This window comes from Oenanthe melanoleuca, chromosome 2 (assembly GCF_029582105.1).
Source record: "Oenanthe melanoleuca isolate GR-GAL-2019-014 chromosome 2, OMel1.0, whole genome shotgun sequence".
NCBI classification, from domain to species: Eukaryota; Metazoa; Chordata; class Aves; order Passeriformes; family Muscicapidae; genus Oenanthe; species Oenanthe melanoleuca.
Window position 1 is genome coordinate 9,516,026 of NC_079335.1, and position 21,368 is coordinate 9,537,393.

Below are 21,368 nucleotides of genomic sequence, written 5' to 3' on the forward strand. Positions count from 1 at the left end.
CTTAGTCATTGTTGGTGGCTTTCTTTTTAATACTATTTTTACTGATACTTTCATTTTTAAGAAAATAACAATTTGCACAAAAATGAGATGGAGGCCCTGAATGCTAGCATCCATTTCTAGATTTGAGTGATAAGACAATGAATAACTTAATATTTGCCTTGTTACTAAATCTTTGAAAGCCAGATAAATTTTTGTTGAAAGCCAAAAAAGCTCTTGGAAGCCTCTTGATCAGCCAAAGGGGTTTTGCACTGCTCTTTGTGAAGTTAGCCCTCCCTTTATTAGTGAGCTTTCTGTGGTGCTTATGACAATACCATTAGGCAAAAGAAATCTTCTAGTTCAGCCACAGTAACAAGCATATCTTTATTAACATGATTTATCATTATGTAAGTCTTCTTACTTCCTCTGTCTTGTTTTTGTCACATTCCAGTATTCAGAGATTGCTGGAAAATGTCTGTTGTTGGAAAGTTCCTGCTATAGGAGATTTCAGCTATAAGAAGACCCATAAATCATCCCATTCTTTGGCAGTGTCTTTGCCACATGAGATGTCCCTGATAAATCGTGTAAGTTCATGAATGGCAATGCAAATAATTCCATAGTAGGTAATGTTTGTTTTAGCCCATACTGGGCATGGTGACCCTCAAACTAAACATTGTGAAAGTTAACTAGCTTTACTTACTCTGAGATTCCTTCTGAGAGAGATATGGAGGCTTTCTGTAGTTGCACTGAGCGAGGCCAGCAAGGCTCAGTCAGTCCTGTTAGAGCAGATGATTTAACTTTTCTGGGTGCTCCTAATTGTGTATGTGTGTTCTGTCAGCAGCCAGACACATCCATGGCGTGCAATTAATCTGTGCATCTGTACTAAATCCAACACACCCTGTAGGCACTGAATCCTAGTCCTTGGACAGAGGAGTGCTGCAGCAGCACGTGATGGATCCAGCTCCTTGCTGGAAGTTCCGTGTCAATGGCGCTTCCGTCTGCACCTCTGGCCAGGCTGAGCTTGCTGCTGGGCTGCTGTTACACAATTCCTGTCACTCTTTTCCTGTTACCATCTTTCTGAGGAGCTCAGGAGCCTCTGACTTTGGTTTGGTTGAACATTAACCTTGTGTGTGGCACTGCCCATGCTCTGGTTGCACGGTGAGGTGAAGAGCCCTGTGGGTTTCTCATGGAGGAGCAGCCTAAAGGACGCTCTGCCTGTAGAGCAGCTCTCATCACACGGTTTGATGGAGTCCCTGATCTAAATTTGGAGATTGCAGAAGCCAGGCACTTTAATTTCAAGTCTGGTTGCACATACTAGTACAATTTATCCCTGGTTATCAGTGATACTCTTGAAGCTGGTGGTCCTAGGACTTTTTTCAGGATGCTTGAAGTGCTTGTACTGATGATATTCTCGTTGAATGTGCTGGCATCTGCCTGAAATTAGTGGTAAGTGGATGAAGGAAAGTTGCTACCTATGCATGTCTGTTGTTGGAGTTTTACTTAAATACAGCAACTTCATGTCTACCAGAATTATGCTGGCCATGATTCCACAATATTGTGTAATACAGTTCCTTTTCTTTATGTGTGTATTTGAGTTTTATGTCTTAAGAAAGTCTTTCTAGGCTTAGAGTAGCAAAACTTTGTAGTGTGACACATCTCTAAATAAAAAAAAATAATGTTGTTTTGGTGGTGGTTTTGTTTATTTCACTTCTGTTCCAGGGTAAAGTTTGATTTCAAAAGCATGAACTAAATGCCTTGCTTCAGTCTCTAGAACGTGTGTGAATATTTGAACATTGGAGTTCGTTATTTTGCTTAAACAGAAAAATGTAAGACTTGTTCTTAAATGCTTCCTTTGTTACTCCAAATACAGGGTAATATAGAAAAATTGTTGTTCTCCTGTTTTGACTGAGGTTATAACTTGCACATTAAATGTGGGGAAAATGCCTCTGGAGATGATGCCATCTACAAGCACCCTTTGAACAAAGATCTTGTGCTCTCTCAGTACAGACTTACATGCGAGGATGTGGGAGTGTAAGAATGGCTTGAAAATTCTTTAGACTTCCTGTGCAGAAATAGGAGTCCAGTTGCTCTAAATGTCTTGGTAGTGAGAAGCGGATGTAAAAGCTGAGACAGTCAGCAGACAACCTTCTGATAGTGAGACTTTCTACTCAAGGTCTCAAACATGAGCTTTGCAGCATTTTGGTTTTTTTTTAACAAATATTGGATCCTAAAAAGATCATTCAGGCTGCTTAAGCTAAGAGCTTAAACTATTTACTCATCAGATAAAGTTAGGCACTGTAAACATCACTAAGAGCTGGAACTAATACCTGCCTCTCTGTGGACTAGATAACAGGCTTGTCTAAATCCAACTGAACAGCAAATGGTGGGGGGAAAAGGATATATTGACCAACTACCTAGAGCAAGGGCTTCATAGCATCTTTCCTAGGCTGTCTTCCCCCTTCAGAATTCTTGCAGACTTGTTGGCATGATGATGGGTCGTATAAGGGACACCTGACTCTACTCTCTATTTAAGGAGTCTTGAAGTGATTGGACCTGAGAACTCATGCCTCCTTCCCAGCTGAAGCTGGGACACTTTATAAGTAAAAATATGAAAGATGCTGAAGCTGGGACATGTTATGAATAGGGCCTTCAGGTGTATATCCAGGAAAGAATAATAGAGTCTGGTGAGAGGGAATTTTTATGGAGTGGGAAAGTCTCTTCTGTGTTTAGTCTCTGCTTAGGACAGATCTCTGTCCAAGGGAGATCTTAAACTGATCTTGCAGTTAGGATATGCAGCTTCTATCTTACAATTGCAAGCCTTAACTTATTTAAGAGTTTATGTAGCTTGCTCTTAACTATAACAGTTAAAACTCTTAGAAAGCAGAACTGGTCCCCTGATTCTGATCACATGAGAATCTTCTTTTTTTTGTGCCTCTGTAGATAGCAGAAGAAGCAGGACTGATCTGATGATCAGTCCATGTGTTAGTTCCTGGTTTCTAGAATGTAATTCAGTGCCTCAGATGGGTGTTGTGTATCCAAGGACAAAACATGCACTGAGATCTGAGGTCAAAAAATCATGGCATCTGTACTTGAGAATGAAGAAACATTCCAGGTTGTGCTTTGTGCTTGTTTCTCTGTATAGCAGATTTTTTTAAGACAAAAAAACTGCCCCTGGCATTTAGTATCAGAATTATCAGACTTTCTGCAAGGACTCTGCACTTCTTACTAAGTTTCTATAATTTGCATGATCTGAACTTAATTGTCGTCCTGCTTTGTATTTATCAAGAACATCCTGTCATTAGAAAAAGGAAAAGATTAGTCCTGTCTCAGACTGTCTGTACATGACCTTTTCACCCTGCTATGGAAACCTGCTCCATAACTAATCTGGAGAACATGTCATCTGTGTCCTGCCTCTTCATCTCTGAGTTGAGTCACTCTAAGGACTTGAGTCACTCTCAGAAGAGTAGTTCTGTTTGAAAAGGAAACTAGAGAAAATACTCACCATGTCATTTCAAGTCTAGCATCGAATATATTCTTCTCTGCTCACAGTTAAGCTTTAAGCCTGTCTAATCTAAGAGTATTCAAATGATTGGCATGTTACTTCCACATTTGTCTTTGAAACAGAGGAATATGCTTATTGTATGGCAAAAATGGAATAAGTATTTAGCAGTTTCAATTTAATTTTTTTTACACAAAATCTACTTTCTTCCTATTGCTGCATTTGTAGTGAATATACTAAATGATATACCTGTATCTGAATGATATAGGTTTCTGAGCTCCAAGAAGCTGAGTGAATTAGGGCTTGAAGGTTATTATTTGTCTGGTGGGAGTAGGAACTTCTGCAGTGTGAGCAAAGTCTACTGGAAATGGAGCTTACACTACTTCCAGTTGTAATTAATAAATAACAAAATGAAAAGTGATAAATAAAATAATCTACTAAAAGTCATTCCTGTAATACTTAAAATTATCTTGAAAACCTGTATTTTTAAGGGAAGTTGCTAAACTGTGCCGCAGTTCTGAGCTTGAAATATCAAGTCCAATGTTTGAAAGCTGCAATAAGGCACTGACAGGAGAAAGTGTTCACAATTGGAAATCCTTTCTATGACTTTGGAGTAATTATCAGAGGAAAAGCTGGTCAGTGTTCTGTTTGGTAAATTACACTTCAGAGAATGCATTGTGCTGGCTGATAATGCTTTAAACCTCTGCCAAATGTTTGCTGTGGGACAGGGGAAGGTTATGTGTGTCTTCCATCTTTGTCTTTGCAACTCTTAGCTAACTGGATGATCCTAATTTACTCACAAAATTACCTTGTAGTGTGTGGATAAATACTAGAGGTACATTTTTAACCATATTTAGTGGTTTCACAGCTCAAACCTGTAAGGACTAGCATGCTCAAGTGCTGTAACTCATGCTGTTCTGATGAATGAAAAAAAATTGAATACTTTGGTGTTGACAATGGTCAGGGTGTGACTAGAGTACTCTTGTGTTGCATGGAAGCAGAGCTGCAGTCTTCTGGAGGAAAATAGTTTTAACCTTGGAAAATGTCTTAACATCAGTGTTATTAACTGCATGATGTAAGTTGAAGCTCAAACTATTGAGTTCTAGTGTAATTATTTGATCTTCAACACTTGGTTTCATTTCTGTCCTGCAAATAAAGGAATGACAACTTACTTTCTCAGCTGTACAGAAGTGAATAATGGGGAATTTTTAAACAGTTCTCAGACTACCAATTCCTCAAATCACAGGAGAATTTCCTCTTTCAACTGAAAATTAAAGTTTTGGCAAAATATGTTCCTAAGGGGAAAAAGTAGTCAGTATCATTTTAGCAGGATGTAAAATTCTTAAGTTTTCTTGCTGTGGACCTATTTGTGAATTGTATTTTTGTTTTCCTTTTACTGTAGGTTGTGTTGCTTTTTGCCTCTGTTTTGCACATCTGTTTACTATGAAGAGTAGCCTGCCAGAAGCTCTGCAGGGGTTATTTTGACTGCTCAATGTGTGTGCTGTCTTATGTTTGACACTAGAATTGTTTGTAAGCTACCACAAGCCTTCTGACACGTAGTTATCTTTATGGATCTTTATGGCTTATTTTTTCTTCAGCCCATTTTGTGTACTCTGCATTTCAGATATGTCTCATGATGGGCTGTTATGTCTAGCAGTCCGTTGTGATCTGTTAGGGAGGATACATCACCTTGAAACTGCATTACTGTCTCTCCTGTGCTTTCTGTGTTTTGGACTTAGCAAAATCAAGCACAGGCAAAGATGATGTGTGTAATGTGATTTTTAAATGTGGTTCATATCTATACAACAGTGTTAGGAATATATGCTAGGTGGAGTTACTCCTAAATGGAATTCAGACAAAGCTTTTGAGTTGAAATAGCCTGCATGTTCGAAGTTGTGAAATCTGCATTTGTCTGGTCTTTTGAAGATGCTGTGTAGGTTACCAAATAAAGAGGAAATGAAATGGCATCTCAGGCCACCTCAGATGGTCACTTTATTAGTGTCCTTGGGATGCAATTGTCTGACTGGAGCAAGGCAGAGAACTGGAGTGTGGGCTGTTGGGTCAGCAGTTGAGGCTTTGGGCAGAATTTAAGGACAGACTGACCTCTGCATCTCAGCCCTGAGTCATTCCTGTTACCTGCTTGTGAAGACATGTAGCCAGCTCTGACACAGGCCTTACCTTGGCTGTGTCAGTCTTGCTTTAATGGTTTAAAGACTGGAAAATGATTTAACTTGAGGCTTCTGTAGACCCTGCTGTGTCTGACAATAACTGCCTGTTTTGCTTTAGTACTTCAGCAAACTGTCATGAATGGAGTGCCCTGAGTCCCTCAGTAAAACCAGCTCAGCCCTGTGTTAGTGGCTTTATCCTTTGCTCCTGAGGATATAGCCATTAATAAATTTCTCAGCAGTTTTCTTCCTTGTAGCTCAAATGAGTGTGAAACTTGGAGGCTTGAGAAGCAGTGGCTGTGCTTCTGCCTGTTGAAACATGTACCAGGGAACAGCAAACACCTCGATTCACAGAAGGCTTTTTGCATCTTTATGGTTAATGGTTTTCTTCAGCATGAATTTTGTATGGAGAACAAGATTTAATCAGGTGCTGTGCTAATTCCACCTTCCCCTTAAGTGACAAAACTAATGAAGTAAGGGATGGTCGCTTACATCAAGAGGTGAAGTCTCCCTAATTTAGAAGGAACGAGTAGGTTTATTGTCTGCTTCCTTCTTTTGAATTCATCATCCTACAAAGCTATGCCAACACAGTGTGTGGAGGGCAGGCAAGGATATCTCCTGGGAATGAGCTTACTCTTTTGTTGTTCACCTGCTATTCTCATTAGCCTGTCAAAGAAACAGTGATAATTTACTTCACAAAGGTCTATGAAAATAAAGAAAATTAGTTTGTGAGCAAATCTAAGATGGCAGCTAATTTGGCTTTTCTCAGCTATGCTATTTATACCATAGGTTACAGTTTGGGGATCTGCTCTTTAAAAAGAAAAAACCTGTCTCCTGACAGGTTTTATGGACTGGACTGGATTAATCTAGATCATATATAAGGAATTGTTGCCTGGAAAGCTTTAGAGATTTTCCAAAGGGGCCACATTTTCTGCAGCTTTTTTGGCGTGTGCTCTCTGTTCAGAAAGTTCTCACTTGAACTTTCTGCGTGCAGTGCTGCCCAGTGCTCCTGTGGGCTCTTCCTCTCCATTTCCTCCTATCACACCAGACTTAATTCTTTGCCTTGTGCTGACAGATAATGTGCTTCCACTGTTTTTCTGATGTTTCCATCATCTCTTCAATCCACTGTAACATATGGCAGTTCTGCCAGGTGGGATTCTCCCATCCAGAATTGCTCCACAGCTATTGCTGTTAGTGTTGCTTACCTTTCTCACCTGAAGCCAGTCAGCAGAAATGGGTTGTCAGGGAGGATGAACTACAGCACAGGAAATGCTGAGCAGCCAGGAGTGGGAGCAGTGCAGGCCTGGAGAGGGCAGAAGGGTCTCCAGTGGGCTTAGGTATTCCTTTCAGCAAACCAAAAGCCTGCAGCTGATTTCAGTAGTTACATTGAATTTGGCTGCGTGATGCTGTGTGTCCTGACTGTGGAATAGCAGAAATATAACATTTTTTCTGTTTAATGAAATGATCAATCATGCTTGAAAAAAAATCCATTTTTGGTAGTGAATAAGAAGATTTTCATATTGCAGTGTAGTAAGGTAGAAGGAAGTGTTTTTGATTGAGTGTATTGAAGGAACTTGTTGAGTTTCTTAGATGGTCACATGGGCAGCAGGACTTTCAATCCTGTTAAGGACTGTAGGCAGTGATAGAACTACTCTGCTCAGCTCTTGCCAAGCAGCATGAATGAAAGGATCTTATGGCTTCCATTCAGTTTATAAGATAGTTGTTAACCTATAGAGATGTCTGGCAAGAGGTCTGTGAACTAAAGGGACTGAATAGGGTGGTAGAACAATTGTTAAAATAAAGGCTATGCATTAACAGAGTGAATGTGTTTTGGGTGTTTCTTAGATTTCCCCTTCTGCAAGCAAGAGAAATAGCACATCTTACAACATTTGCAGAAAAAAACCCACCAACACATTAACTTGACAGGCAGTTGCTTATCTTAGGTGCTGCCTTGCCACACATTGGCAAAAGTTATTGTTAATTAATACTATTCTTTTTTTTTTTTGGTTTTGCTTTTCAACTGTCTGTTGCAATTATTTGCCTCGATGTAGCTGTGACTTGGATCCCTTGGTTTTATTTGGCCATTATGTTTTTTTCATAGTATCTCATTGTCCTTGCCTTCTTTTCTCCTAGCTGTGCTCTTCAGGCTGCAAGTTTTTCCCTTGCAGAGAGGGCAGGAGGCAATGGGTGGCATCTTTTGATGGTAGTTTTCACTAACTACTGTGACTAACATCATTCCTCAGCCTCAATACAACTCTTCCTCTTCCCTCCACCCTTCCCAAGCTGGGACATTTGTGATTAAAAAATTTAACTGCAAAGCAGCATATTTTTGTTAAATGCTCGTTAATCAGGATTACCTGATGTAAGAGGAGCTGTTGATAGCTGATTAAATACAAATTAGCGCTGAATATTTCATGCCTCTTCAGCTGGGTTTGAAATGACATGACAGGGATTTTATATTTCTAAACCAAGTTTGTGCTAAAAACGGACATTGCAGAATATGCTTGACTTTGCTTTAAAAAGCAGAAAGAGAATTGGAGGACTAAATGGAAAGATCACTCTTTAAAAGAAACTTTGAGATGTGAGATACTAAAAAGAAGTATTCTGGTTCCAGGAAAACCTGAAGCAGGAGCAGCAGTGGTTTTAGTGGAGACAGGTTAAGTGACAGCACTCAAGTATTTAAATTAGCTGAAATCCTTGAAAGAGAAGCAGCCTCCAAAACCCCAGAGGAAAAAGACTTATGAACCTTTCACCACGACAGGAAGGTACCAGTTCTGGGCAGTTCATCACCCAGTTACTGTACTAAAAAAGGTAGGCTGCTTGCTATATAAATCTAAATGAGCTGAAGTACCCTCCAAGTGCTTGCAGTGGAATCTCAGTGCTGCATTTCCATAGGAAATGCTGTTTTGTCTGACCATACAAATACTGATTTTTCTAAACCAGAAACTTAGTTTTGAAGCTGAAATTCCTAGAGAAGTTCAGATAGGTAAAAACATTGATTGGTGGTATTTTTCTTTAACTGATGAAAACTGTAGCAATGAAATATTTCTCCCTGTGTGCAATATGTGTGACACTGTAAATAAAGCTTGAACCGAGACCTACTTTTTTCTGCTGCAATTATGTGTAACTTGGCTCTGTAATGCAGAGATGTAATGCTCTATTTTTTGTGCTGTAACTATATGTAACTTGGTAATGCTGAGATGCAATGCTCTATTTCTGATGCTTGTGATCATGGCTAGCTAATAGCCTTACTGACTCACAGAAGAGTTTGTAAGGATGCTTCTCTGTTTGCTTGCAATGTCACTTCCATAAAATCACCAAGTGTTTTTGGAATTGGCATGTTTCATTTGCATTCCTAAAGGATTATGTAGGTTCCTTGGCACTGCAGGATTAGCTTTGATTTACCCCTGGCACTGGTTTATGTGATTGAAATACTGTGTATTGTTTATGTTTAATGGGGTTCTTCTATTTTTTCAGATTGTGAGGACGAGCTGCTGCATCACTGATCTGAAGAAGGGCTTTCTCTTTTAAGACTGCAAGAAGATACTACTAACTGGTAAACACTTGTCTGTGTTTCTTTGCTTGTAGAATGTTTGTTTTCCATAATATTTTAGGCCAAGGAATACAAAGTATTTTGATCTGTTGAAAACAAGAAGTAGTTAATGCAGTATTTTTTCTTTCTAACTGTCTGTAGCTCACCAGACAAAATACTCTGTAGCAGTGGATAACATGTGGGTATTTAAATTGGAATACAAATTAATTAAATTCTTGCTCTCTCAATAGGAGAAAAAAGACTGGTGGGTTTTTTTTCTTGGTTTTTTTTCTTCCTGTAATGGCATGTTAGACATAGTCTGTTTGGCGTTTTAGCTGAGACAAATACAATGTGTCTGTACTGTGTCCTATATAAATACTATTTGAAGTGTGATAATGCAAGCAGTGAAACTTCAAATATAGTGCTGCAGAGTCTGGAGAGAGAAAAAAGGAAGCCTTAACAGAAGTCCAGATGCTTTGGAAGATGCCATTAATGTGCTTGTAATTATTCAGTGGATATTTGTTGAGGCCTAATTTTCACTCAAAATAATGTATGATAATAAAATTAAGGATATCTTGTGATTCCCAGACACACCAAGTCATGTGCAGGCTGCTTTTAGGTACAGAACAGTAATGGGATCATCAGTGAAGAGCCATGACCACCTAATAGCAGTTTATCAGTCTGTAAGTTAAGATCACAGCAATCAAAAGGAGACCTGAGAATTTAGGATATTTGAATGTCTTGACATAGGTAAATAGTATGCACATTGATACCCATTGACATTGGGTATCAGAGTTAAAGCTCTCTTCTCAAATTCTTAATGTTGTAGATGAAGTAGCAGTTTTCCTCTGTAATTATATTTTACTGTAAACCTTCTGTAAAGCTTGGATCTACATTTCTGTTTACTGCTGCCACTTGAGCTGCAGGGCTTGTAAATTTGTGTCAAAAGAGGTTCTTAGCCCAAGTGGGGTGATGTGGCTGGGTTCAAGGATGAACACAGAAAGAAACACATCCTAGCCAATAAGAAAACATTAAGCTTTCATGACTTAAGTGTTTACAGATGCTTTATTAATCTTCACTTGCCAGTTAATTTGCCTAAATTTTATAAGCAGTCAAGGATAACTTTATAAAGTTCTTTTGTTTAGCTCTTGCAGAGAATATTAAAAGGCTTGGTTTGGTTCCTCTGCCAAACCCAGATTAATGATAGGAAAGTTTTGAAAGCTTATAGTAGTCAGCAATGTGCATCTGTCAGAATGGCATAGTAAAAACAAACTTTGACTTTTTTAGTCTTTTTTTATTTTATATAAAGATGACTTGCATAGTACAGCTATTGCTGAGCAATAATTTCAAGAGTTTTTTTTTGCCTGTAAAATTGCAGTTCCTGAAGCTAAAATACATATGACACTCATTCCTAAATACTGGATTTGAAAGTGTATGACCTTCAGCTTACAGGAGAAAAACCTCTGGCATGTAGTGTGCCACCATTTGAGGTACCAAAGCACTATACACACATAACTTATGTATTGCCAGCATAAGTTTTGAACCACATTATAATTATCTGATAGTGACTTTTAGGATAATACTTTGGATTATTCTGATTGTATATGATGTGAATAAATAATATGTGTCTTTCACTAAATTTGAGTGCATAACATGCCCTTTACAGAAGACTGAGAAGCTCATTAGTCTAGAATTGAAGTCTTCTGTCTTTTTCCCTACTTTGGCTTCCTTTTCCAGCCCATCGTCTCCCCATCTCTCTTGGAGAGAGAAGTTTAACAGGATGGCTATGCTGAGTGAAACTGGGTAGTTCTGTGAAGTAGTTCTTTGTCTGCAGCTGTGGTAAAGTATTTGTCTTAATTCAGTGTTTCCTTTAGGATCAGTAAGTCATTTTTAGCTGGGGGTAGTGCTGCACAAACTTGGTTTCACTGTTTGCAGCAGTAACTTTGATTTGGGAAGAAGCTGAGCTCTTGCTGAGCTCTACTGCATTTTAGACTGACCCAGGCTCTGAGCTTAAGCCCCCAACTCTGGAACTGGTGCCACGATAAAAATTTTATCCCAGCTGGACCTTGGTGTGATGCAGACTAGCCCAAATGGTTGTAGAGGATGTGCATGCCCATTTTATCCAGGTGATGTTTCCTTTGCTTAAGATGTTTCAACTCTTATCACAGACACTGAGGGATGAGTAACATTTCAGTGTTTGCCCTATTTTTCTGGTATTAGCTGTATTAGCTTGTATTGTGTTCTTTTTCATTACACTAACTTAACTTGTATGGGATTATTTTTCCAGAGTATGAGTTGTTCAGAAAAGATCTTGATAATTGTCTTCTGCCTTCACATATTTTCTCTGATAATTATTCTCTCATTTTAGTGTTATCTCTTACATGCAGCTTGAACTTGTCTGCATGCTTGAAGATTTAAAAATCTTTCCTTGCAACTTAGAATTGTTCTCCTGTAATGATGATAGGGAGATGTTTTTGTGCAAACTGATTAATGTGTTGTGAAGTCTCTGTTCCAGTACTGATATTGCACTGTGGGTGGATTAACAGGTTTTGCATTTATGCTAATTTTGATAAATATGAAAAGATCTTCAGTATTATGTTTACAAAGTGGAAGCAAATGCATACCTCCCATTTTTTTAATAATTTTGTGAACTCTTTGTTGTGGCTTGTATAGCTTTTGTGAAAAGAACATTTGCCTGGCTGACATATCTTTAAATGTTTTGCTTCCTCTTGTGAAGAATCTTTAATACAATGTGATTCTTTTCGTGCAAATCCCTTAATATATGTTAAATTAAAAAAGAACAGAAAAATTTATTGTCCATACCTGCATGCCTGAAAAAGGTTTGAAGTGAAGGATCTCATGCAGAAGAGATACTATATTTGAGTAAGGCTCTATTCCATGTGTTTACAGAATTGTGTTTGGTTTTGACTGGTGGGGAAGTTTATATTTCTTGCAGCATGTTTGACTTTATATAAAGCTGAGTCCTGTTTTGTTTTGCTCAGTTCTAAATGTTTCCTCTGTTAAGCAAGAAAATAGGTTTTATAAATGTGTAGCTTTTAATGGCTGCTTTCAGAAGGGTTTGTTTGTTTGTTTGTTTGGGGAGACCTATGTAACCAACATAGAAAGTTGTGACATTACAAATACTTCTAAAAGCTTTCAATGCAAAGCCCACCAGATACCAACAAGAGGGTAATGTGGGAACATCAGGGGTGAAAGAATAATCTGCCACAGTGATGTTATAAACTGTAAATATGTGAAGAAAAATTTGGGCAGCTTTTGGGCAGCTGAAACCACCTGTACCTCCCAATTGTGGCACAAGTTAAAAACAATCTACTTTGGTATTGTTGCTCTAAATATATTGTTGTAGGTTTGTCTGTAAATTCAGCAGAGCCTCTTGAATTGATGTCTCATCCAGGTGAAAGTGGGTTTGTGTAAATGGCTCTTAGTACATGGAGGTTAAGTACTTGTGATTTTGACACTCAAGATGATATAGTAGGAATTCTGATCATGATGTTGATATTCTACCAGCATGCATTTATTTTGTATTAAAGATGGTGTCTAAGGCAAAAAAGAGGAATAGCTAACTTGTTTTAGGCTGAACTGAGCTGTCTGGTATTTATTTGCTGTATTTTAACTTGGGGCTTGTTTAATGAGCTTCACTGCAATAGCACAGGAATAGATTGAGGTATTAGAAGCCTTTATGCAATGCTGTGTTTTTTAAAGTTTTATAATGTGTATTATCAATGTAAATAAATGTGCCTATGCTGAGGAAACATAATATAGCATCATTTTTTTCCACAGTAGATGTAAAATAAGTTAAACCTTGAATGAAGATCATAGTAATCTGCAGATGATCAGTGACAAGATCTTTTTCACTATAATCAAGTGGAATTCAGTGTTGGGCCAAAATATCCTTCCTTTACATGTAGTACTCCTACTGCAACAGTTAATAGAGCAGTTTAAAAATAAGTGAGTTTTGAATTTGGTTTAAAGGCTTATTTAGTAAACTGTGCTCTGCTTGAGACTTCAGCCATGCTGATTTGTTTATGAAGGTAAAGCTGCTTATTTTTTTTACCTGTAAATAGTTGCTCAGGACAACATGAACTGTTTAATTCTGTTTGTCCAACAAGCCTTCAAGTGAAAGGCATTAATTTAAGGGTTGTTTTGACTTTTTGAAAAAGTCATTTTTAAACAGGGCAGCAAATATGTAAACTTTTCATATCAGAAGGACATTTGACCTGAAAAGCTGTACTTGTTGAGACAGGTGACTGGACGTTCATATTAAGTTTTATGTGGTTCCCTTCTGTTAGGTTAATGTCAGATGTTGCTTATTTCACTTCCTGGCTTAGAGAAGAGCTCTTAAATACTTGTTAAAGGGTAATTCTAGGTTTTGTGGAGGGAGGGTTGTTGGTTTTTTTTAACTTTGTAGGCACTAGAACTATAGACATACAGTACTTTCATTCTTGTTAGTGTTCAGTTTTCTGCTCAACTACATAACTGCAGTTTTATTATTTAGAATCATAGAATATCTCAAGTTGGAAATAACCCACATAGATCATTAAGTTCACCTCTCTGCTCCTTGCAGTACCACTAAATCATATGACTTAAGAGCATTATCCAGATTCTCCTTGAACTGTGTTGGGCTTGGTGGCGTGACCACTTCCCTGGCGAGCCTGTTCCAGTGACCAGACACCCCCTCAGTTAAAAAGCTTTCCTTCATGTTTTGTCTGAACTTCCTTTGATGCAGACTGCCTCCTTTTAGGTGATCATGGAATTAATTTGAGAAATTATTGAAAAGAAATAGTGTGCAGCTGTTGAGACTCAATGCCATTAAATTGCAATACAGGGATCAAGACCTTTTTGTATAGCTCCTGTTTTTTTAGGTTTATTTTCCTGCCTGTTGTACAAAGCTGTTGAATACACACAACAGTCCCTAGGAACTGAACCTGGACATTCTCATGTTATCTCTCTCATGTTTGTTACCCTATATTCTGTAGTTTTTTATATGTTTTTCCATCTCACATGCTACCCAATAAACATTTAAGATCACAGGTTAAAACAGCATGGTTAGTGTCTTCTAGACAGCTAATGATTGATACAATTGCTTTTAGTATTCTAATCACACATGTTTTTACTAGAATAATTTTAAAACTGTATTACTGCACTGTATAGCTGATTGGAAAAGCTTCTTCATACCTTGCCCTTTTCTGTTTTTTAATTGTAGCTGCAATAATTATTGCAAATTTTTGTGTAGGTGGAGCTCACAGAGGAGTCTCAGTACTCTGTGACAATTCCTCTGATGGGAGCAGAGTTCCTCTGTCCTCCTCCATAGAAATTGCTGCTTGGCCCAAGGCTCTCATGGAGTCACCTTTGGAAAGTCCTGTAACTCATCCACACTCCTTTTGTGGATGAGTTACAGCTGGAAGGAGCTGCCTCTGCTGAGATCTGTTAGTGGGGCAGCACTGGGGACCTGGGGGAAGGAGATGAAGTGAACTGCTTGACTGGCACCTGGAAACTGCTCAGCCCTGGGCCTGTGGCAGAGCTTACTGCTGGTGTCCATTGGAAAGGCTTTTCAGGCTTTTAAAAATCTGAACTGTGTTCTTAGCAATCTGAAATAAACACATCCATTGTGAGCAGCAGAGATGCTCTATGGGATACTTCCATATCTGTAGCATAATCAGCTTAGGTCTAAGTTCATCTTAGAGTTTTACCTGTCAGGGGGCTAACTAGGGCTTCAGCTCTCAATTTTTGGTACTGTTGATGAACAATGGATGGTTAGAACTCACTAAAACCAGTAAAAAGATCTTATAGGTGGTAAGTGGCTATATCTCTTCTATACCTGTTTTGTTTTTGTTTTTGGTTTTTTTTTTGTTTGTTTGTTTGTTGAGGTTTTTTTTGGGTTTTTTTTTTTTGGTTGGTGTGTTTTTGTTTTTTTTTTTTTTTTTTTGTTGTTTGTTTGTTTTTTTTTCTTTGTGGTAGAAGTTTCTTGCTGTTCATATGACCTAGTACAGTCCTAAGGAAAGTGTTGGGTTTTTTTTCACCCTGAGAGTAGAAATCTAGATTATAAGGAATAAGGACTGCTCTGTCCAAGCTTTAGGGAATAGGGCTATGGGTCTTGGCATTGCTCAGAGCTGCTCCTGCACCACTAATAATGTGAATGGGAAAGCCCTGCTGGCCTTTCCTTGTCTTACTGTTTGTACTGTGCAAGTGGATGAGCACTGCAGCAATGGTTTCATTTCTGTTTTGACCATATTGAGCCAGAACTCTCTGGTTAAGCTCTGTCATAATCCTAATAAATTATATCATCTGTATATTTTAGATAAATAAGCTGTGGTATTAAGGAACACTTCACAACTGGGTGTTAACAGCATAACAGCAAAGAAGCATCTACTGTGGAAAACAGCAATGCCAGGTAGTCATGGGCAAGTTAAACATACAATGGAGAGCAAATGTCAATATCATTTAAAGGTGTAGGAATGATATCCCATATCTTTTCCTGCCCTAGGAATATTTCAGTAGGTTCTTTGAGGAGTGAAAGCCTGAATTCTAGAGGGTTCATAAAAATTCTGCTGTTTTATATCCATTACTAAATCACTTCAGGATGTGGATTTATGAAAGTTCAAAAAAAATACAGGAGATAATGTTACCAAAAGTAGAAGATTCAGTTGTTTGAGTAATTGGCTATTAGACACAGGAATTGCTTTAATAATTCTTGCAGGCTTTTTTTTTTTTTCCTTTTTTTCTTTTTCCTTCAGTAAAACCAGAATCTGTGTTGCTTGGACTAAAGTACCACAGCTCTACCCCTACTCCCCTACCAAAAAAAGCAACCAACCTCAAACAAAAACTCAACTCTAAATTAAACAACTAAAGAAATCCCATCTCTGTTTCACTAAAATTCCTTATTTGTCTTCTGGTTACCCAACATTTATTTTTGTCAATTTGCTCCTAAAAGTGAAAAAGTTTATTTGCAAATACTTAAACTAACTTTCTGATTTGGTTAAAAAATCACTTTTACTTTTTGTTCAGCTTGCAGGGTTTTTTTTCCTGTGTAGAGCTTTGAGAAGCAAAAATTAAGATTATAATAGTTTATTTTACTGTTTCCACTGAGCCAAAGTAATGATTTGTTGTGGAACATGTGTAATTGGATGAAATATAATAAATAAATTTTCATCCTGAATACTAGTTTTGTGTGAGTATTCTCTTCTGCCATACATGTTTTTAGTTTTCCCTTTTTTTTTTCTTAAGTTCTTGAAAGGGGTTTATGTATAAAACCTTGTGTCCCTCCTATTGGTCTATAATGCATTATCTAAACTTTTCTGAAAGCTTTCAAGGAATCTTTTAGGTTGAAACAGATGTGCAAGATCAGGTCCAATCATTACCCAGCACTGCCAAATCCACAACAATTTAACATGATACATTAACTACAAAAGGTATTGAAAAAAAATCCACCTTGAAATGAAAATGGTATGAAGTGAAGCTGCTATGCAACAGTAAAAGTTTAGAGATAATATATTCTGTGAGAGTGTAATAATTAGGGAAAATGAAATAAGCATGAAAAATTGTTTTTGAACACTAGATCTTCTGATACATTCACAGTCCATTTCTATCATTAAATTACAAATCTAAAACATGGTTTTGAGTGTAGCAAGTAATATTAGGTGCTGTGGCAGCATTGAGAAATTGCACAGGGTAGGGAAAGATTTAATATAACACGTGGACTTCTAAGATGCAATTTTGCCTCACCAAGATAAATGAAAATGAATGGAGAAGAAAGATTTGAGCTGAAGCTTTACAGTCAGAAGTCAAAAATGTTGTTTTATAGCAAGCAACCAGTACATTTGTTCTTTGTGAAGAATTGAGGTCACTTTGCAGTAGTGGTAGCCTGCTTTGCTGATCTTAGTCTCATATACAATTACCATACAGATACAGAAGAATCTTTGTCTAGAATCACTGATGTTAAACACCAGAGTTCACATCCATTTAGCATTGAACCATGGGTTCATCTGCAGATGCCCTGAAACTCCCTTTGAAACATGATCTTAGCAATGAATTATTTTTTATAGGTTAGACATCTGTTATTGTTACTGAAGTAAAAATCAAATTTTATTACTAAACATTTCTTAGTTTTCTCTTTTTATTACCCACAAGATGTGGAATGTATTTGACTTGTGGTTCTGTTTTGGTCTGGGTTTGCTTTTTATGTTTTAGTGTGTGCTTCTAAGGTTAACACATTTTTTAGAGCTGTCTCTGCAAATTTTATTTCAAGTCTGAAGCTGAACCAACACAGGGCAGAAACAGGTAAAAAAAAAAATTGCCAGGGCAGGTAGTCTTTGAGCTAGATCCTGTTATCTTCCATATCCATGGGCTATTAAGATTAATGAACTGAGACCATCTGTGCCATGGTCCACAGCTGGTTCACATGGATTTCAAGTTGGTGATGCTTATCTAGAGGAGTCCTGGTGCAAGCTTGAACTGCAAACTAGGAATTTAAGCATTTGCTCTGTCAAAGTAGCAGTCTATTGTGTTTTGAAAACAACTTTAGTCTGGGTGCCAAGTATTTCACATAGAGTACACGAATCCCATGCAAACTTTGCTAGTAAGAGTTGTAGGCTTTGTCAAGTTAATACTTTCTGAAGTTCCCTGATGAGCTGAGATGCCAGTTGAATACACAGAAAGTAATTTAGATTCATGGTGCAAAGCTGTTTTTAATTATTTTTTACCACTCAGTGTTTTTGGTTTTTAATAGGCAGAAGAACCTGAATGTTGGAAAGCCTGGAAAATCACCATTCTTGTAGCAAATCATGACTGGAAGTCACTGACAAGTCTATGCCTGAGTGTAGAGGCTTCTTAATTAGTTCAGCCAGAGTTGGGCAGAAGACTTCATACTGGAAGTTCATGATTAGCTGTTCTCATGTGAAATCTGTTTTCATGTATTGCTGAGTAAAGCAGCATCAGTTCAATATGAGGTGGATGCCCAAAGCACAGGGCTTGCTCAGTGGTTAGCCAGTTTTCACTGTTTTTTTTCCTCCAGTTTCGTTATTCACAATGATGCCGAGTTTACTTACTGCATCTCTTTTATCTGGGTACCATTTGACTTGTCTGCTGCAGGCTTTTCCTCTGACAAACTGAATGATGCTTGATTTTGTTTCTGTTGTGCTGCAGTTTAGATGATTTGCTGTCCCTCTCTGATGGCTCTAGACAGTTTTCCATTCTGGTTTTTCAACTGTTGTGACAATTCTTTGAATTTCTGTTGTAGTTGGCCTGACATATTGGCATATGCTTTGGCATATTTCTGCTGTGGTGAAGTTAGGCTGCAATAAGGGAAGGGGTTTTGTGTGTAAATGAGATCCCTGGGATGGGGTGCATTAATCTTTCTTCTGTTTGATGCCATGAGCTGTAACCCATTGAGTAAAGTTAATTTTCCTGCCCAGAACCTTCTTTTTCTGTAATGTAACATTAAACATTTGACTACCTCAGAATCACAAGGAATTGAAAAATGCTGGGTCTGAATTATTCAATTTTCACTACCTATTAATTTGTATAATTTGCATGTCTCATCTTGTGCCCATTTGTGGTATTTCTGTAGTAATCCGCAGATTAAACCTTGAGGATAAGTCAGAAGGAAGCTCAGAGATTTTGCAGTTCCTCTATCCCAGCATGAAAACCCAAGTAGTGCACTTTGAACCTGAAGGAGTTGTTCATTTAGAAACTCTTTTGTCTGAATTAAGGTCTACCCAAAGTGCAAAATTGAATTCTGTAAAGAATCCATTACACCAATCAGTTCACATCTATTTTAATGCATCTTTGCTGATGTTAGTCCCTGGCTAACATCAATATCTTATCCATTAGGCAGTGCTTTATTATATTGCTCAGTGCTAACCTCTAAATTTAAAATACCGTGATGTAAAGTCACACTATGTAAAAAAATCAAATACCTGTCAGCTTGCCAGTATAAACCAAGCGACAGCATCAGCTCAGTGTGAGCTGTTTTGCACAAAGGCTTGTTCATAGGAAAGATAGGAAACCAGTTAATGGATTCCTGTGCTAACATCTCTGCCTGTTATTGATGATAGTCCAACTGACCTATAATTCTCAGCTTTCCTGGCTGCTTCCCTTTGCCTAATGGCTTTGCTTTTCTCCTCCTGCCTTCATTACTACAAGAGTCCTACAAGGCTTTGTTAATTTTTAACTTCCACTCATTCATTGAAGCCTTCAGGACAAGCCACCTGAGCATCAGCATGTTGTTCTTGCAGGTGGTAAGTGCTTGTGTCTCTGCGTTGTGTCCAGAAAGATGGAAAGAGCTGAGCAATGCTTTTTCTTTTTTTTTTTTTTTTTTTCCAAATAATTCTATCTGTTGGAAATATGAATATTTCTGTAGTAATGAACTAGTACCATTAGAGGACACTTTTTTTAAAGTCCCTAGACTAGCTGCTACAGTGTTTTTTTTTTTTTCCTTTCAGATTTATTTCTATAGTCTGCTCATTCTAATGAATTTAGGCTTCTTGTTTTTGTTTATAGCTCAGTCCTATCTGACTTTTTTCACTCTTTTTCAGGAAATGATCTTCTTACAGTAGTGTTGGGTGTCACTTTGGTTTCAGTTTCTCTTTGCAATGTCAGTTGTGTTCAGCCTTGACCCACAGAGCATCAGCGATTTCCAGGGTTTTATTTTTGATGTGCTGTCTCAAAGCACAAATTGAGCAGTCTCATGCATGACTTGAGAAGGGGAAAAAACACAACCATATTTAAAATATGCCTAATGAGAGTGGGTGAGTTTTAGGGAATTGCAGCAGCTCCTACAAAGACCGTGCTGTTAACCATTCTTTTGTCCTGAAGTACTGACTGTTGCTTATTTCTGAGAAAGGGGAAGCTGAAGTCAAATGGGCAAAGGCAAAAGCAGCTGCTACCCAAACATAAGCCTGGTCAAGGGGAAAACTTATTTGAGGGAGTTGCATGCACTAGAAAGAATGGAAAGTTAAATTTCTGCAGTTGTAACTGTGTCTGATGGTCATCTTTTTGCTTATGTTCAGTTCTCTGGGCTGTGAAGAGTCATTCTCACTATAGTCTCCATTCTGCTTCTTGCCTGTGCTGCTGTGTGCCTTCAGAGCCTTCCCTAGTTAATGTTACACTACTGTTTCCTGTGAAGCTTTGAGTTACTGTAATACTCCATATCTTCTCCTATAAACTGTACTATTAACATAATTATTTCACCATGTTAGGATGGTGGTAATGATGTATACAGCACACTGAGGCTGTCCAAGAACACTAGTTTTCTTTGTTAAGCAAATGGTTTTCAGTGGTGACTTGAAAATGCCTTCTCTGGAGGTCAGCATGCAAGCCTTGCATTTTTTCAAGTGCACGTTTGTGTGGTTGGATTAGAATCTTGTGGGATTTTCTTGTTAAAACAATATGAAATACAAGTAGGACAGTTTGCCACTGGTATTTTATTGCAGCTTTGACTCTTTAGTGATTAAATTTATTCTGGAATATGTGTGTTTATGAATTATCTAATATGGCAGCCTTTTTCCCTGGAAGCACATTCATCACCAAATAATGACATTCCCTATTTATTTGTATGCCTAGAGATAAAACACAGTTCTGAATGATGTTTTCTTAGCATTTTTTTAAAAGTCATAGTGGCATATGGATCCAGGACTATGTTTATGAAGTAGATATACAAGAACAGTATGTCTGGAACAGATATGTGTTTGCTTTTCCAAGGTCACATTGCATTGCATTTAAGACTTTTGGTGTAAAAGAATTAATTTCCATAATCTCTTTTTTTGTTTTAAAACAGACTGGAGGCCAAGAACAGAGTGCAGCACTGGCTGTAGGTAAGAATTGAAACAACCTGCTTGCAAACTGCTGACAAATAAGCAAAGTTGTAGTATGTTAAAGGACAGAAAATGGAACTCTTTCATTGTTAGTAATTTTTGCTCCAAGAATTTGTTTTCCCTCTTTTCCTTCAATAACTCTTGAAATTTGTGGTATTTTCTGGGAGTCGTGATCCCTGACTGAATTTATGCCTGTCTGTTTAAAGATGCTAAACCAGGCTGGAAGGGTTTGGCTTTTGCTTGCACAGGGCCTCACCACACAGCCTGGCAAGGCTGATTTTGAGAACTCCTCAGCAGAGTGGTGTGAAGTCCCATGACTTCAAAGGCACTTCCATTATGCACAGAGTCAAAGTGGTTTGGCCACT

At 37.9% G+C, this 21,368-nt stretch overlaps 1 protein-coding gene across 5 annotated transcripts in view; it reads left to right on the top strand.

Annotated features, from left to right (window-relative positions):
• CYRIB (CYFIP related Rac1 interactor B) overlaps positions 1–21,368 on the top strand; it is a 96,342-nt gene that overhangs the window by 44,892 nt on the left and 30,082 nt on the right. For 2 of the 5 annotated variants that reach the window (XM_056484403.1, XM_056484402.1), the window contains exons 2-3: positions 9,118–9,196; positions 20,967–21,003. The gene's annotated coding sequence lies outside the window, so the exon portion shown is untranslated. Of the gene's footprint in view, positions 1–544; positions 561–1,211; positions 1,423–9,117; positions 9,197–20,966; positions 21,004–21,368 lie in introns of those variants that run through there. The other 3 variants (XM_056484405.1, XM_056484404.1, XM_056484408.1) reach the window with 3 other exon arrangements.